Source organism: Myotis davidii, unplaced genomic scaffold (assembly GCF_000327345.1).
Source record: "Myotis davidii unplaced genomic scaffold, ASM32734v1 scaffold173, whole genome shotgun sequence".
Lineage (NCBI taxonomy): Eukaryota > Metazoa > Chordata > Mammalia > Chiroptera > Vespertilionidae > Myotis > Myotis davidii.
Window position 1 is genome coordinate 2683105 of NW_006286303.1, and position 19959 is coordinate 2703063.

The following is a 19959-nucleotide window of genomic DNA, read 5'->3' on the forward strand; positions in this document are numbered from 1 at the left end:
TTCTCATGTGCCAGAAATTGTCAAAGTCTTGTACTCCTAAGTATTTAGCCGAGAGAAATGGAATCTTCCATCCATACAAAGACTTGTGTACATATATTCATGGCAGCTGGAAACAACCCAAATGCCCTTCAACAGGTGAATGAATAGACAAACTGGGATGTCCATACAGTGGAATATTATTTAGCAATAAAAAACGAATGAACTATTGACTCACACAATATGAATGAATCTCAGAATTATGCTGAGTGAAAAAAAGCCAGACACCCCCCCCAAAAAAAATACACGCTATCTGGTTTCGTTTATATAGAATTCTAGAAAATGCAAATAATCTATGCTTATAGAATGCAGATCAATGATTGCCTGGGGGGGGGGCGTGGAGCAAGGAGTGAGAAAGGCATTGCAAGGGGCATAGGGAAACTTTGGGGGGTGATAAACATGTTCATCATCTTAATTGTGGTGAGGATTTCATGGGTGTGTGGGTAGCAGATACCAGAACCGATGGGATTATACACAGTAGAGATGTGCATTAGGATGGAGCCCTGGGTGCTGTAAGGGGACGGGGTCACAGTCATTAATTAATGAGATACACCTGGGCAAGCTCTCCATTTCCCTCTCCTGGGCTGAGCATAGAGGTGCAGCCCTCGCTCTTCAGCGCTACCTGGATAGTGTTGCTGAAGTGTGAGAAACCCATAAAAAATGCAGCAGCTGATGGGTGGGCGGCAGCCCTGCTGTGCCACCTTCTCATGCTACCTGAAGGCGCCCTTTATCTGGGTAAATCCTCTTGGGGCCAGAAGAGATTATATCAAAATACACTGGATATACCTGCATGGCTAAAAATCCCCCCTTCTTAGCGAGTAAAGGGGTGCCTCCTCTCCAGAAAGAAGCAAGTGGCCAAGCAGCTTGGATCCCTTCCAGCATATTCAGGCCAGAAAACTGTGCAGTGTCTCAGTGTTCATTGAGGAAATCAAATGTACACACACACACACACACACACACACACACACACACACACACAGAGAGGCAGCACTCCCAGCACCAGAGCCCCGTGGCCCCGGAGGCTGGGAGCTGCAGGTGCAAGCTCCAATTAGAGCAGCCGGCCTTCCAATCCCTCTTCATCCTGAACAAGGGCTGGGCCTCAGCCCCCGCCAGGGATGGAGGAAGGCCCCGGAAGGACTGCCGACCAGACTGGGGAAACAAAGCCTGCCCAGAGAAAAGCAGCTCCTGTGCGTCCAACCCGAAACCCTAGCCTCATTTTCCAAGCCTCCTGTGAGAATTAGCCAGTGCACAGATCCGTGGGAAATCAGCCCCTGGCCACAAGGAACCAGCTCGCCGTCCAAGGCCCTCGCTTCCTCCATAAATTATTCGTAGGGCGTTTCCTCTGGCAAACCAGTGAGGCACAGTATGTCTATAGCGGCGCGGTCCTGTTGCTTGTTTCCACCACTGACAACAGTTCCCCATAAACCGATGCACTTTTCAGGGTTATGCGTGCAGGGTGGTCCCTCTGTTACTGGTGGTTCTTTATCAGTCATATCACACGAAGACTTAAAACAAAAACGCCTCTGACTTTATTTTTAGCAAAGAGACATGTGTTTGCTGTTCTTGCCTCTGCTCTGTGCCCAGCAGAAAAACACTAAGACCACCGACCCATTTCTCCACCCCTTCTCCTACTTTCTCCCTCCTCATGTTTCTTTTATTGACTTATCTTTTGAAAGAGAAGGCTGGGAAGGTCCAGGAGCTTGTCCCACAGCCAAGAAAGCACCCAGGAGGGAAGGGCCCGCTGCAGGTGGGTCCCGTCCGGGTGGGCTCTCTGGGCGGCTCTGCCACCAGCAACCCCTCAGTTAGGGCTGCTTCCTGGGCTGCCTGCTGATCTTTATAGTTTTTAATAACAAAACCTCCGAGGAAGGGCCAGCAATTAGAAATGTTAACAAAGGAATTTTAAAAACCTATGTTTCCATGACTCCTATCCTACTATTTTCTGTGTTTCTCTCCAGATCTCATCACTGGGCACTGTGTGTGTGTGTGTATGTGTGTGTGTATGTGTGTGTATGTGTGTGTATGTGTATGTGTGTGTATGTATGTATGTGTGTGTGTGTTTGTGTGTGTGTTTGTGTGTGTGTGTGTGTGTGTGTGTCTCCTGATTACTCCTCTGACTTGACTTCTGCACTGGGTTGTCAGTCATGACATATGAATGGCTGGTAAGTTAGCAACAGAAGAAATAGTCCTTTTGACACTTGAATATCCAAACACAGTCATTTCTCACTAGTGAACACCAACTGCTCCTGGAGATACAGAGTTAGGTTCCTGTGAGCCTCTGGTTACAACAGACTCCCCAAGAGATCACAGCCTAGTTTCATGTGTGTTTCTGTTTATAGACACTTTATTTGAAAAATATTATTGATTCATTAATATTGAACTCCCAGACAACAGCACTATTGTTTGTGCCTGAACGGAGCTCATCTAATGCACGTATTTTTTCTGTAGGGTGCCTCTCAGCCTTCTTGTGCTTACAAATACTGGCCAGCACTTCAGAACCACATTGGGGGCCATTAATTTTTAAATTGACATATAACATTATATTAGTTTCATGTGTACAACCCAAGGATTCAATATTTGTATATATTGCACAGTGATCACCACAATAAGTCTAGTAAATTTTTTTCTTAGCAACTTTCAAGTATGCAACACAGTATTATTAACTACTAGAGGCCCAGTGCACGAAATTTGCGGGGGGGGGGGGCACGGTTTCCTCAGCGCAGCCTGAATCCTCTCCAATCCAGGACCCCTCGGGGGTCATCTCTCTCGCAATCCAGGACCACTGGCTCCTAACCGCTTACCTGCCTGCCTGCCTGATCACCCCTAACCACTCTGCCTGTCTGCCTGATTGTCTCTAACTGCTCTCCCTTGCCAGCCTGATTGCCCCTAATCACCTCTGCCTCGGACCCCGCCCCGCTTTCTCTGGAAGGACGTCCGGAAGGACGTCCGGAAGGATGTCTGGAAGATGTCCGGTCTAATTAGCATATTGCTAATTTTATTAGTACTTTTATTAGTACAGATAGTCATCATGCTGTATTGGGGACCAATTAAAATAGTGAAAACTGAGTTGCTAAATCTCAAGCAACTAAAAGAACAAAAATGTGACAGTCAATAGGCCACGCAAAGAACACTTGCCAACAATGTGAGAGCAAATCAAGAAGCCAGAGTGTCATCTTGTTTGACTTCAGCTGGGAATTTGCATGTCAGGTTACCTAATTTTCACTGCTCTGCACGTGTCCATGAATAACTGTGAAAGTGTGTGATATTGATTTAGAGGTTATAAACAAATTTTAGTGAGTAGGCACATTTTCATTATGGAATCCATGAATAATGAGGATTGACTATACCTGTATTGTATGAATGCCTTATGTTGTGAAGATAAGAGTTGGGTAGCCATTCCTATTTCCCTTTGAAAACAACTTATTGTTTTTTTATTTAAAAAAAAAGCTACCTGATGGCTGCCACCTATTGATGTAAATCATTTCCTTCAAAAGTGGTGATTTCAGGAATACGTGATGGGAGCCTTCCATCTTGCTTCCAAGGTCATCTCCACAATTGCTGGGTCAGCTGAGTGGGGTCCATTTGGGTTGAAATCGTAAGGTCTGTGTTTGGGTGGTGCTTCCGGCTTCCGTCTCTATCGACAGCCTGACTGTGAGCAAGGCAGACAGTTTCTCCTCTATAAAAGGGAAGGTCCAGAGTTCATCAGATGCTCATTCTTTCACATTTTAACATATCAACAAATGCTTGGTCTTTTTTTTAAAAAAAATTTTCCAATTGATGGTGTGTCCTGGTTTTATTGTCTACATTCTGTTTTCTTTCCGGGTGGTACATAAAATAAAGGTGCATATTCCACCCTTTGGTATCTCAGATATGATGAAATGTGGTGATAAGGATACCTACGGGGTGGGATTGTGAGGACTGAGCAATGCTACAACTTCCCGGGGTTGTTGTGGAAAAGTAAATAACATGAGAAAGGATGTGTACAATACAAAGCACTTTCAAATGAAGGGATTGTTATCAAGACTGGGAGTATTTTCTTGCTTCTGGGATAGAGCAATCTTTTACTTTGAAGTTCCTCAAGAAATTTCAAAGAAGTTGCACCATGACCCTTGACCACTGTAACTATATTGTCATGTGACAGTTGGCACAAACAAGATTATTTCGGTGGGTCATAAAATATTTTGTCGTTGGAAATAGATTCCAAAAGGAGTTTGAGAACTACTGCTTTGAGGAAAACAAAACACCCGTTTCTTGGGCACCAGAGTTGTCCTTTCTTCTTGCCTATGATGTTGCAACCGTGAGGTTGCATGTGATCCGATTAGTGTCATTCTCTTATTCGCATTGAGATTCGTGGCCAGTGCAAATTGAATTTCCTCTCATAAAAGTGCTTTTGCTTATGTTCTGTCCTCTCAGTAGTAAAAGGAAAAGGAAACAATTGAGGCAATAGTTCTGTCCTAAATTATTAATATAACCCAAGATCCTTCTATGTCATCTAGTTCATCACCTCAATTGCTCTTTTTTAGGGGGAGGGAGGCTAGAGTCTGTGTACAAGAGAAAGCTTGTAGTACCTTCACTCCAAATAGATGCTTTACTCTACAGTCCTTGACGCTGTTTCCTTGTATATGTTTGCTTCTTGATGTGAAGGGGCACTATAAATGCAAGAAACTTCTCTTGAGTCTAAATATGGGCAGTGATGGGAGCAGCTAATTGGGTGTGTAGGGCTGAATGCCTGCTAAGGGTTTGCTCCCTGGGAGCAAAATATGGGGGCTGCTTTATCTGCTGTCCTATTGCCAAATTACAATCAAAGTCAATGAATACGTGGAAGGTGGTAGAAAACCCGGACTCATCAGGCTGCTTCTATGTGCCATTTTGTTAGGTGCTTGTGTATAATTCTGTCAACCTAACTGTGGGCCTTATCATGTCAAAACCTGACACTCCAAGGTGAAATGATTTGTTTAAGGTTGTGGGAGTAAGAAACAGAATCACCCTAACACCCATGTCCTGTCTCAAAGCCCTGCTCTCCCTATTCTAAGGGGAAACCAGAGCTAACTAGGTCCCAGAGGTGCTGCTGCAATTCTTTGCCGTCCACTTTCCTTCTTTGAGGGTATTTCGCACCTGGCTGCTTGGTTCACACTGTTTCCTTCTTACACAGTGAGATTGCAACTCAGGTTTGCAGCCCCACCAGGACCGGGGAGTGACGTGCATAAGCAGGTGCTGACTTGTCTGAGACAGCAGAGTTTTGGTTTTCCTCAAGCCAAGTAAGGATGCCTCCCTTTCACGCCACCACTCCTCTCCCCTAGAAAAAGAAAGTAATAGCCCAGCTGGTGTTGCTCAGTGGTTGTGCATCGACCTATGAACCTGGAGGTCGTGGTTCGATTCCTGGTCAGGGCACATGCCGGTTGCAAGCTCCATTCCCAGTGTGGGGTGTGCAGGAGGCAGCCTATTGATGATTCTCTCTCCTCATTGAGGTTTCTATCTCTCTCTCCCTCTCCCTTCCTCTCTGAAATCAATAAAAATATATATTTTTTTAAAAAAAGAAAGTAATAAATGTGAGGTCTCAATGAGATTCCTCATTGATTTCTGTTCTGAATAGCAGGTATTGTCCTCAAGAGTTATTACTTTTGGAATGCCGGTCAATAAAGACCGGTATCTTCTTTTCTTAAATGTAGCGCTGGAACACAGAGATTTTAATTGGCCTGCCCAAGGTCACACAGGAATTAGCGAGCCAGGAGTGGGGCCCAGTGCTCTGATTCCCCCTTTGGCTGTATCAGCCCACACTGCTGTTTTATGTACACTTTGTAAATATTTACAGCTTTAAATATCTTCCCAGCTGCAGTTAGAACAAGAAGTACTTTTAAATATATGTATTTACATGTAAAACAGATGTGAGAAATATAAGCTTGAATTAAAGAGACATAAAACCCAATCCTAAAGTCCTAGACTAAATCTGGGAGACCCAAGATTTGGTCCTCTCCTGTCCTTTTCATTATCTTGGCTGGTCTTTAATGCTCTGGGCAGAGAGTACAACCTGGACTAAAAGACGTGTAGTCTGTGGCCGCTGAGCAGTGCACTGATGAAAAAGGTGAGGAAAATGTCCATTGTGTGGCAACTTTCCCAAGCTCGATGCTTTAAAACATCCTATTTTGGGAAAAGTAGCAAATGTCCACTATAAGATAGCTTGTTTCTAACGCATTGGATAGAGTATTGATCAAATTATGCCCTATTTCCCAATAGATATGTTTTCTATTAAATCATATAAAACTTACACCAAAGTATTAGTACTATTTCTCTTTGTCATAATAGTGAAATAATTGTAATATATTAACACTAAATGGATTCATTCTACTCTAATCACATGTATTCTTTAATATGGGATACTGGAGGAAGAACATCCATCTAAATGGGAAGATGGGTGGTGGGCCTCATCCAAACTTTTTGCTTTCAGAAAGACCGAGGGTTCTACCCTTCTCACTCCTCTTCCAAAATTCTGGGAAATGATTCTTATTGACTTGATGAATCCACCACCTCTTGGACCAATCCCTGGGACCAGAAAGAAATGGGCAATGGTTAGTGACCACCCTTCCTGCAGGATGTCAGTGAGCTGATGGGGCAGTGACACCCCGTGATTGCAGCCCCACCAGGACCAGGGAGTAGAGAAGGGGTGCCCCAAAAGAAAGGGAGTCCCAATGCCAGAGAAAGGTAGAAAAATGAGCTGGGCAGCCTGTTGCACTGGGCTTATGATAATAAGAATTATTATAAAGTTGCAGTTCAGCAGTTCATATTGGGAGCTCAAGGCTAATGTGTGACTTTCAGATTTCCCGCCACCTTCACTGTAGACTGTTACCAGGACAGACATGATTCACAGTTTCCTCCATGACCTAGTGAGTTGATCTGCAATGGTTTCGTAGTGTTATTAACAAGGATATTAGTAACCAAAGACATTGTTCACAATCAGTTTCTGCACAGAGTTCCAGAACTTCCCCAATAATATTTTATGAATTCTAGGCGATCCCTTGTGAAGTCGCTGGCGCATATTTTGCTGTAGAGCCTTTCTGGTGATGGAGAAACTGGGCTCTAAGGAGGTTATGCAATCTCCCCAAAGTCCCACAGCCAGTTTGTGACCGAGCCAGTAAACTCTTGTCTTACGTCCTGACTGTGGGGATCAGCTCCCTTCTGCTCCACCATTTGGCCCAGATGAGAAAGATTGATGTTAATGAGGGTTCTTATGTCAAGCACTAGTGTGATTGGTTTTTAATGGCCTTTATTTTCATCTTACCAGGAAAATAGTATATCCTTCCCTGGCTAAGCACTATTTCAGAAAAAGCCACAAACTAGGCCCCTGAGTCCTATTTACAAAAGTGAAGCCAACATAACTCTGCTGAGCTGGCAAAAACTGATAACCTCACTCCAGCTTCCCTGGCCATGGCCCCCTGCACGAGGATCTGTATTTCTAGGTATTGGCATGCATTTTTCTTAGTTTATCATGACTGGGGGAAGCGGTAAACATTACAGCAAACAAGGTGCAGAAACCCTAGGAAAAGGAGAGAGTAAAAGGAAGATATAAAAGGAGGAAGGAGAAAGAGAATGGGGAGAGACTAAGAAAATCACAGTGCATGTGGAACCAAGGAGAATAGTGGAGAACCAAGTTTAGAAAGAGGTGGTGTGAAGGTTTCAGGAGGTAAGGGACGCTGATATGACTGAATTTCTATGATGTGCCCTGAACTTACACATCCATTCTCCTGTTGCACTTACTGTCATCGTCGGGATGTGCTTGCAGGGGACGTGTGGCCACCCCATATTAGATGGAGAAGGAAGCCAGATCATCGAGTCCAGGTAACTTGATGGAGTCAGGCAGCTAAGAAGTGATGATGTTGGGGCTTAACCAGATGTATGTACCTCTGACTCCCAAGTTCATATGCTTTCTGCCCTCCCCTCCCCATCACCCATGGACTATTTAATCAGTACTTATTTTAGGGTGGGTTATCTAGAAGCAGAGTCTAAGACACCAGTTCTTGTACGAATGGATTTCTTGAGGAAGTGCTCTTGGGAGAAGGAGAATGAGGGGAGCAGGATAGAGCAGGGGAAAATTCTAAGCAAGGATATAGGTTCAGTTACTCTAGCTGTTTTCTGATCCAACAGTGAATATGAATTACCCTTCGGAATTCACCTCCTTTTGAGGCAAGGGATCAGGCTTTGGCACCCCTGCCAGTCAGTCATTGTCTATGGGCAGTCCCTCTTGACCAGGGTGGACAGGGGTGTGGGGGATGTGACACCGCAGGGGAGTGTCTGTTGAGCAGAAGGCAGGTCTCTGGAGAAGGAGGCGGCTATAAGCTGTTAGCAGCCACAGCAGCTGGGAGATGGGTGCGCCAGCCCAGGAAAGGTGATCTGTGCCAGGCAACAGCGTCTCCTCTGCAATCTGCTACCCTTCTCTTACAGTGCAAGGGAGGGGAGGAGGAGGGGCCAGGAGAAGGAACCACTGCCCCAGCCATCTGACTACCAAGGTCAGTTCCAACGGTCTGGTCCCTACAGCAGCCAACCTCTCAGCCAATCAGCGGACCTCATAATGGGGCAGCTCCTGTGGTAATGTGACCCTAGCTATCCCCACTAAGCCACCCAACTCTCCTCCATGGCTCAACTGCCTCCCCTTCAGGTCAAGACTCAATGCATTCACAGAATCAGAGGACCCAGGGTCATTGACCCCACCTTCACCACATTCATATATTTATCACCGACTCTTTCTCTACTCTCTCCTCTTTGCTTTCCTCCAGCAAATTTTATTTTAAATTTTCAAACATGTCATCACTTTATAATCTCACTAAACCAAGGATTCTCAAGGACTTAAAAAAATATATATCAGTGCCCAGGCTCTCTCCATCACCAGAGAGACTCTGAATCAATTAACCTGGGATTTGTTGTAAGTCCCAGGGTAATTCTAATTGCAGCCAGGATTGAGAGTCACTATGCCAGGCTTTCCTCGGTCACTTTGGGCCTATATATTAGAATCACATAGGGCATTTAAAAATATCCACACTCAGGCCCCATTCCCCAGAAATCCTGCTTTGATTGGTCTTACAGTGGGGATTTTAAGCTCCCCCAGTGCTTTTAATGTGCAGCCAAGATGGAGAGAGCCACTGGCTTGGGGACTTTTGAAATTGTGCCTTGGAGAAGCCTAGCATGTTAGGGAGATTTGGAACCGTGCTGGAATAGCAAGAGTCCTAGTGAGAGGAAAAGAGGCGTCCACGGACAGTAGCAGGGGAGGTGAAAGAAGAGACTCTATTAATTTGACAATGAGCAGCCCGTTTGATCACCTTTCCGATCGAATGTAAAGCGGAACTGGATTGTTCAGGACTCTTTGTTGTTTCAGGTGTTCCTCAGGAGCTTTCTGTTGGAGGCCCACAACGAGGCTCCTCCCCAAAATGGTGGGTACAAAAGGGGATTACTGTACCTGAGATATGACCCAGAATAATTTACCCAATCAAGACAGTTCAGACAGGATTAAAAATGGTGGCCGAGTAAGTGGATGCTACACGGACATGTTCCCAGGACCAAACTGGAATTACAACTAAAATACAGAAAAACTTTCTGAATAATCAACAGAAGACTCGCTGGAGAGAACCCTGATAACCGAAGACAGTTCAGGCATTATCCCACCCCACTCCTGACCCTCACCTTTACCAGGTACGCAGACTCCATGAAAACCAGCCATTGGGGACTGAAATTATTTCTCAGTAGCTACATTCCCCTCATTCATGGCCTCTGTCCTCTTTCCCCATCCATTACACACACGTCATCATCATCATCATCATGTTCCATAGGACTGCACTTCTAGCCCAGTGGGCCTTACTGCAGAGTTCTCACTAGTTCCCCTGATAACTCGCCTGGACTGCCTTGCCCGAATGGCCTCTATAGCCAGGTAGGCCCTGACCACTCAGTGGATGGTTCTCATGCTCTATCCTGATTCGCCCTTCCAGATTCTAAAAGCTGTATAGTCGATTCTCAGAATTCTCTGCAGTTATATTCTATAAAGTCACCGCAAATACTGAATTAGCAAATACTGAACCATTGCTCCTAGGAGATATAGGTTACTTCCTGTAAGCTTTTGGACACATTTTCAGCAACCAATCAATATGTAACCTTGTTTCATGTATATTTTTTTAAAAAAGAAGCTTTATTTAATATACAGGTGTCCCCAAAATATATATACACACTTTAAAAGCTAAGACTTCAATTCTTAAAATGAAATGTATTTGATAAACAGTGCTTTTATCACTATTCAAAGGGTGTGTATACACTTTTGGGGGCACCCTATATATCAGTGGTTCATTCACATTGAGCTCACTGACATCAGCACTGTAAGTCGTGCCTTATCTAACTCACCTATGTTCTCTGTGAGCACAACACAGCGTTCTTGTACATTCGGAACACAGTCAGCACAGAGCCTGGGGGCTCTGCCAGTCAGTGAAATCACCAGTAGAAAACACAAAAATGCAAAAATTGTGGCCCTAAATAAATAGACCATGAAAAGGACACAGAGCTGAAACAAGAAGACAGGTGTATCTGAGCATGTCCACGAATGACCATGAAAGCGCCACAGTATTGATTTCAATTTATTTTGCAAATAAATTTCAGGGAGCAAGTACATGGACTCACAACTGTGGGATCCACAAATAATGGGGATCGAGTGCATAAGCATTCAGTTCTTTGTGACAAGATATTGAATGCCTCGCTATTAATTTAAAAGGCCTCTGTTTTAAGCAAGAGCTCCTAAAATACTATATAACTCAGACGAAGAAAACACTGATACAGTGTTGCCCTTCTTTTTCTTTTTACCAAGAAATTATTTTTATGAGATAATATTCATATTTCCAAAGATGATTGAAGACTTTTTTCTGTACCAATGAAACAATGGAAAAAATACTGTAGGTATATTGGGCTTTTCACTGAAACAGTGTTTTGGAGTAATGAGAAAACTAGACTATATTTGTGGTCTTTATTGTAAATACACAGAGAAGATTTGTTTAAAATTTTTTTTCTTGACATGGTATCATCCATTTAAAAAAATCAAACCAAGGTTTGCCTGTCATGTAAAAACAAAACAAAGGGTTCTTTCTAAGCCAGGGATCTTGGCCTCAGTGTGCCTCACTGAGATCTGCTGGGCAGAGGCACAGACTAAGCACCACCACCCTCACTACAAAGACTGAGCAAACTCGAAGAGCAGTGTCTCCTTCTCCCAGGTCTGAGCTTGTCCCTTCACCTCTGCTGCAGCTCTGTGGCTGCATCCACTGGTTCAGAGCAGCCTCTGTGTGCTGACTGACCATTTGGAAGGCAGACTGTGTCCTTTACAACACACTTTCCTTCCAGGTCTTGGGATGAAGTCACGCTTTATGTTTCCCTTGGATGTTTTTTAAAGGATGGGTCAGCACAAGGGCAGAAGGTATCAGAGTGCATTCTTAGCACTGACACTGCCCCTTTGCTTAAGTCAGCATGAACTTGGTCTGTTGCAGGTGGCGAGGACCTTGTAACCATTATTCTGGTGTCTGTAGGGGCAGTTTCCAGGCCTGTTTCCATTTCTGGATGCACCAAGGGACAGCTGGAGGAAAGAGGAGGGGGCTTCCCACCCCACTCATCTCCCCTCACCCTAGTCAGCCCAAACAAACACCCTAAACCTGTGTGCTTGCATGCGGACACAGCTTCAGGAAAAGTCTACTTTGTCCCATCCTTCTCACTGAATGGCTGCCTCCAAGCTCTGCCTAACAGAAATCCTGGAGATGACTCTGTTTCTAGTGAATTTTCTTTCTATTCCCACTGGGAAACATGAAGAGGCACTACAGAAAAATGCCTTCAAGGTTAAGTGTTGTAAACTGACACCCATGATTTTCTCCTTTGGTGGCTTCCTAAGAGACTGGTGAAGTCAGAATTATGTAAATCCCAGGTCCACTTGACACAGAGCTGAGCGCGGCCACTGACCACCATCCTGAAAGCCCCCCGTGGGAGGTGCAGGAGGACTGGCTGGTAATGAGGATGCACTTCCAGATCCTTCAGAGGAGCAGCAACAACTGTGGAGGCTCACCGGGTTCTGGTTCAGCTTAGAGCGCTGAATGTGAACAGAATACAGCGTCCATCTCCCGATGTGTGCTGACTCAAGACTGACCCAGCTATACTTAAAGAAGAGAAATAATATTACTTCACTTCTATTCATTCATTCAACAATTATGTCATCTTTAAAAAGACTTCAATTTTCTTTTCTTTAGGTTGGGAAAATTCAGTCGGGATTGTTTCATTTTATCAGAGCCAGGGGGCATCAATTTAAAGCAGAAAATCTTGTTTTGTTGATGTGTGGTTGAGTTACTTTGAGTGTAAGAGCTCACCATTAGGAGGAATTCTCATGGAAATAATGTGAACGAGTCAACACAACCCAGGTTATTTGGAAGGAAGTTAAACTTTCAACAAGATTGCTCAACTTCGTTAGACTCCGTTTAACAACACTTGGTTGGTCTTTTCTTATACATGTTAATGAGCAGTTCACATGACAGCTATATCCTGAAGCCCACTCTGTACTTCAAGGACCATGATAAGAGCTGAGAGGATGGGAAAGCTCATAGGTAATCAAAAACTCTAAACCTGCTTCCCTTCACAGCATCTTGGAGTGTCTTGTTGCAGTAGCTAAGCTTTCCTTCTTCCTGAAGACACCATTAGCCTGTGAGACAAAGGCTGGGTACAACGTTTGAACTGTCCCATGCCACAGCCCCTTTAAAACCCGGTGAGTAGAACTGGGGCAGATAAGCCTGAGGGGGACAAGACCTTTTGGAGCATGCAATGCTCCCACAGGCCACTCCTGTCCCACCAAGCTGGCCTGGGATCCTCAGACAATCTTTATAGAGAGCTTCTTGTCAAAGACGTGTGAGGAATGAAGGTTCTATATTCCTGACTACTTGCTAGGCTCCTAGCTTCACTTTCCATTTCAGACTCTTGGCAAAGGTCGATGCATGGTATGTTTTTTATTAGATTTCAAAAGTAAAATTAATACTCAAGTCTTTGGTTTTTTATGATTATAAAGATCTTTTCTGAAGCCCCTAAGAAACATCAGAGCTTTCTTTGGATCATAAAAGAGCTGAAGAAGAGCTTGTTTCCTTTCTTTGGTTTGCCCATTTATGGTGAAGAGAATGTAAAGAAATGACTTTTGACTGAGAAGAGATATGATTCTCTGTATTGGCTAGCTCCCAATTTTGTCAACTGTCCATATGGCTCCTGGCACTCTTCCAATCTAGACTCCACACTGATCTTTTCAAAATTGCTGTTTATGCCCAGCACATAACACAGCCCCTGGCTCAAACCATTCTCCACAAAGATTTGGTAAATGAATGATTGAGAAAATGAATACTAGTTTGCAGGTAGCTAATGCCTACTTATTTTTTTAAAAGCTTTATTGAGTTATAACTTATATACCACATGAGTAATAATTCACATACCATAAAATTTATCCTTTTAAAGTGTACAGTTTGGTGTTTTTAGTATATTTATAAGGTTATACAACCATTACCACTATAAAATTTCAGGATATCTTCATCACCCCAAGAAAAAGTCCAGACCCAGTCACAGTCCCTCTCCACCCCCACCTCTGCTCAGCCTTTGAAAACTACTACTCTATTTTCTCTCTATATGGATTTGCTTAATCCAGACATTTCTTTTAAATGGAAGCATATGATATGAGAACTGTTGTGTCAGACATCTTTCATTTAGCACGTGTTTTCAAGATTCATCCATGTGGTAGCATATATCAATATGGGTATACAAATATTTGTCTGGATCCCTGCTTTCAATTTGGTTTGACTATATACCCAAAAGTGGAATTACTGGATTACATGGTAATCCAGTGTTTAATTTTTGAGGAATTAGCATACTGTATTGAGCAGTAGGTCCACCATTTTATATTCCCATTAGCAATGCACAAGGATTCTAATTTCTCCACATCCTGGCCAATACTTGTTATTTTTTCCTTTTTTTCTTTAATAGTAACCATCCTAATAGGTGTGAAGTGATATCTCATTGTTGATCAACATTTGTATTATCTATCTTTTGTTGTTTTTGCTTTGGTGTCAGACCTGAGAAACCATTGTCTAATTCAAAGTCATGAAGATTGACTCATGTTTTCTTCTAAGAGTTTTATAGCTTTTGGTCTTGCATTTAGACCAATGATCCTTTTTTATATTGAGATATAATTAACATATAACATTGCATTAGTTTTAGGTATACAACATAATAATTCGATATATGTATGTATTAGAAAATGATTACCAGAATAAGTTTTAAGGATATCCATTATACACACAGTTACAAAAGTGTTTCTTCTTGTGATGAGAATTTTTAAAATATACTCACTTAGCAACTTCTAAATATACTGGAACAATACAGTATTGTTAACTATAGTCACCATGCCAGTGATCCATTTTGAGGCAACTTTAATATATGCTATACCAACATTTAAAAAAATATTAACCTAAAATATATTAATCTTTAAAAAAAACAATTGAATTGATTCCTTATTCTGCAAAAGAGGGCTGTTGTTACAATGTTGAGCAATATCCCTAAGTAGAATCATTTTCTTATAAATTATTTAACAATATATAAGGACATTTATAGGTAAAATATTTTTCTGGTGTTTAGCCATTATACATCGTTAAGAATTCAGAAAGTGTTTGAATATTTTATTTAACCAATCATTTAATAAATCTTTATATGTCTAATGTGCACATGCAGCTTACCAAGAAGTAGATGGTCTGCAGAACCAAATGCTGCAGAAGGTCAAGGTAAAGGGCTGCCCAGGAGAGGCTGTTAGAGCTCACTTGTGCCCAGTGAGAGCCTAATGTAAGCAGTGTGGGAGGATGGGCAGTGAGGGCCATGATGTTGCAGCTAATGAGACTGTTGTGTAAAGGACAGAAATAGAATTATTATTAAAAGCTACAAAAGAGTCAAGTATAGAATTGTGCCATATGCATGTGTGCATTGAGAAGAGATAGCTAGTGAGAAGGAGAGCCTGAAGGACTTCAAGAAAAGAAGGAATTAAAAGCCCAGTTGTCAGAGACCATCAGAAAAGAGCATAGGTTACACAAGTAACTTGCAAAGTAAAAAAAAAACACACACACACACCTATATTCCTTTGAGGAATAACTACCTACATTAAGATCTTTTAATTCACAGTTGTAATTTAAGCTAAAAGAAGTACAAAACCTATACCTTAACCTTATGGTGCAGACAGACCTGGGTTTAAATTCTGGCTTTGCTACTTTTTAGCTGTGTATCCTTGGGCAAGCAATTTAACTCTAGAGTTTTCTCTTCTATAAAATGGGGACAAAATTAGACCTACCTTTGTGTGAGGATAATATGAGGTCTACATATACAATTCTTGATAGTTACAAATTCTCAGTAGCTCTGCCCTAACCAGGTGTTCAGTAGGTTGGAACGTTGTCCCTGATCCGGGCACATATGTCCCTCTCCCTCTACCTCTCCCTTTCCCTCTCTTTCTCCCTCTCTTTCTCCCTCTCCCTCTCTGTTTTTTCCTTCCACTCTATAAAATCAATAGAGAAAACATATTCTTTTTAAAATATATTTTTATTGATTTTTTACAGAGAGGAAGGAAGAAGGCTAGAGAGAAACATCGATCAGCTGCCTCCTGCAAGTGTGCCCGCAAGCAAGGTACATGGCCTTGACTGGAATCAAACCTGGGACCCTTGAGTCCACAGGCCGATGCTCTATCCACTGAGCCAAACCGGTTAGGGCGAGAAAACATATTCCTGAGTGAGAATTAAGTAAATAAATTCTCAGTAGCTCTAACAAAAATTAAACATCCATGTGACTTCAACTGAGAATTCAATCAGTTGAAATGATATTTTATTCCATCAAAACCCTCTTCCTACCACTTTGTCACAATATTTTTGACAAATATTTGAAAAGCACACACATCTTCATTCATGTTATATGGAGTCCAGTCTTTTCCCCTCCCATGCTCTGGTATAACTGAGATGAAGCTAGCTTACATTTTAGACAAGCAGCTCACATTGGCTAACTTGGATCTAGTCTGGCCACACAATGTATGCATCATCAGGTGCACCGTGCATCCTGAGTGATGCCATCAGCACTCCATTTTGAAATCTCTTCCAGGCCCAAGCAAGGATAAGTTACTAAAGCTTTTTAAGATTGCATATTGCCATATGACATTTCCCCTAATCTCTGGGTAATGAAAAAATAAGCTGTTTCTACCTTTCTTGTGCAACTGTATTCACTCTGGGCAAAATTCATTAAAACTCCCCTCCCAAAGAATAATATTTTACTTCTCAGAGAAATAACATTGGAAAGGAAAATGCTATTGGCTTTCAGTTACGTAAGTTAGATTGTAAAATCTCAGGACACAGACAGTGAGCAATCTTTCTGGCAAAATCTACGTCAGCCCCACTGCCATACTCTGGTCTCTCCAGCAATGCTGGGTTTTCCCAGTAAATATAAGTAACTGCACTGTGTTAGGGATATCTTGTTTTTCCTTTTCCACAATATTTTTTGTTTACTCTTTTAAGCCTTTTCCCTCTCATGAGCTCCCTTTTTTGTTTTCTTTACTGTATCCTGTTGTAATAAGAGGATTTTGTTTTTTTACTGATTTGGAAAACTTCCTTCCTGGCATTCAGATTCCCTCCTCAGATGTCAGAACGAGAGATAATGGCCCATTGCTAGCCCTTGGGCCGGGGAGTGACAGAGGAAACAAGGAGAGCTGTAGTCTCTCCAGGCCAGTCAGGTCCACATACTTCATGTGTGAGAGGGTCCAGTGTGAGCCAACAGTAGTTTACTGTTCACTCCCACGACACCGCGGCATTAAAATTCAAGACTAGTGTTTTGAAATTCATCAGTACTTTCTAATCTGAGCACTCTTTGCAATGTGGGCAGGTTTTCTAAAGAACATAATCACTGAGAACAAAGTCGGATTTATTGCAAACGCCAACTCTCTTGATCAAAACCTGCGCTTCCTGGCTTAGGACGTACCTACAATCTTTCTGAGGCAGAACCCATTCAATAGTTTCCTTCTCATGAAAAAATAAACCTGCAATAAATAACGTTTTTAAAAGATATCTAGGGAAATAGGGGAAACATATAACTTGGTGTGCCTTGCCTATAAAAGAGATTCTGGAAACGAATTATTATTCCCCAGAGGCCTGTTCAAATAAAACCTTAATTTCCAAAAGTCGCCTACATAACACAAATGTTAGAATTTTAAGGCTTAAAAGATCTATGGTGGGATAGGAGGGGACCTCTGGGATTGCATACTCCAACTCCCTCATGTAGTAGCGAGGAGACAGAGCCCATGGAGGTGAAATGAAAGGCCCAAAGCTACTAACCGCTGATTGGCACTGTATTTTAGAACCCAGCTCTCAACCCGGTGCTCATCCCAGTTCATGTCACTGCCTCTGTCTTTTGAGGTGGGATCTGAGAAATCAAAATATGATGGGAAATCACAATGTTAACTTTTCAAAAGTAGAAACTAGATTTTCTTTTTAACCCCTAGCACGTCCCAGCTTCCTCTTGCCCTAACTTTCTGTCTGACTCTCTTGACGCTACGAACCCAACAAGTGATTAGAATTATGTGACTAAGAAAAGTGGAATATAAATCCTCTGATAAAGTTCATGTGGATCACTTCTCGGCCTTTTGGCTAAGATCAAGTGTAGTATAAAGTTCATGTGGTATCTTATTGGGTAGTTGCCACGTCTCATTCATCCACACATTATTTCATCAAATGAACATTGACTGAGCATCCATTATGTGCAAGGCAGCAATCCCTGCAAATTACAGAGAAAAATAAAACAGTCTCCTGCCCTTGAGAAGCTCCCAGTCTAGAACTGAAGATAAAAGGTAAACAAACAACCCGTAGTCAGCATGCTGTCATAAAGGGGTCATGACTCCGGGGGAGCGGAGGTGGGATTTAGAGAAGGCAAAGGAGGGAAGGGCATTCCAAGCAGAGACTGTTACACAGAATATAATCGGGCAGTTTTGGAGAATTGCTAGATCTTCAGAGTAGCGAGAGGTGTGTGTCTGAAACTTTAAAGTGCACACAGATCACCCCCAGTTCTTGTTAAAATGCAGATTTTGATTCTGTAGGTCAGGAGTGAACTTAAAATTCTGCATTGCTAACCAGCTCAGAGGTGATGTCAATGTACCCTGTGACCCCCACTCTCAGAAGGAAGGAGCTACAGGGAAGATGAAGGTGGACATTAAGCAAAAGCCGGTTAGTAAAGTGTCTGGAAGGTGATCTTGTAGAATTTGGATTCTCTCCTGGAAGTAATAGGAGTGACAAATATACCTGAGTAACTTGAAATTGATGTTGGATTTCTAAGTTTATTGGGAGCTCAAAAGTCACTTCCATTCTCTCCCTTCCTTGATTCTTGCATTATAAGGTGCCAACAAGTTTACCCATCAAATTCACTTGACTCTAAGCACTGAAAGGACAGTTATGCCTGTTTCAGTATTAAATCTTCAGATTGAATATACCCAACACCTTTCTGGCCCTTAAGAGTTTTTCCATAAACTTTGGTCAAATGATATGTTTGCTCTAGATCAGTAATTTTCAAGTGTGAGCATATATTAAAATCACCTGGGGGGTTTACGACAGTGGTTGCTGGACTCTGGCCCCAGAATTTAAGATTCAGTACATCTGGGGTAGAGTCTGAGAATTCGCATTTCTAACATGCTCACAGGTGATTTATACTTCACATCATAAAAAATGTTGGAGGAATTGGAACCCCCTACATTGCTGGTGGGAATGTAAAATGGTGCAACTACTTTGGAAAACAATCTGGTGGTTCCTCAAAAAGAGTTATGATATGATTCAGCAATTCTATTCCTAAGTATATACCCAATGTAATTGGCAACATATGTCTCATGAAAATGTTTACATGAATGTTCATCTCAGCATTGTTCATAGTAGCCAAAACCCAAAAGCCCATCAATCAATGAATAGCTAAACAAAATGTGGCATATCCATACAATGGAATAGCATCTATAATAATAAAAGTGTAATATGCTAATTAGACCAGACATCCTTCTGGATGACCTTCCAGATGAAGCCAGAGCTGCAAGGAAAGCCTGGGTCCCTGGTTCCAGAGGGAAGCCATTGCTGGTGGTGGCAGCTGGGGGAAGGAAGGCCTACTCTTGCATGAATTTCATGTATCAGGCCTCTAGTTTTAAATAATTAGTCTGGCTTCTGTACTACTGGTTGACCCTGACTGATACACAACACTTTAATGATAATGTAGTTTAAGAACTGTTCTAGCAGTTTGAACAAAAACACTCAAGAGCTATGGGTGGGCACAGAGAACGGCAGCAGTAAGAGGCAACTAGGCTGGTGGGGGGTCAGTTAGGGTCAACCAGGTTGGCAGGGACGCAGTTGGGGGCAATTAGGCTGGCAAGGGTGGCAGTGAGGGGTGACTAAGCTGGCGGGGGGGGGGAGTTAGGGGTGATCAGGCCAGCAGGCAGGTGAGTGATCAGGAGCTAGTGGTCCATGATTGTGAGAGAGATGTGGGGATCAGGCCTAAACCGGCAGTTGGACATCCCCCAAGGGGTCCCTGATAGGAGAGGGTACAGCCTGGGCTGAGGGGACTCCCCCCCCGCAACACACACACACACACACACACAAATTTCGTGCACCAGGCCTCTAGTTCAATTATAAAAAGGAATGAAGTACTGATACATGCTACAACATGGTTGAAACTTGAAAACATTACGCTAAGTGAAAGAAGGCTGATACAAAAGGCCACATATTGCATGACTCCATTTATAGAAAATGTCCAGAATGGGCAAATTCATAGACACAGAAAGCAGATTAGTGGTTGCCAGGGCTAGAGAAAAAAAGGGAATGGGGAGTGGGTGATAAGGGTATGGAATTGCTT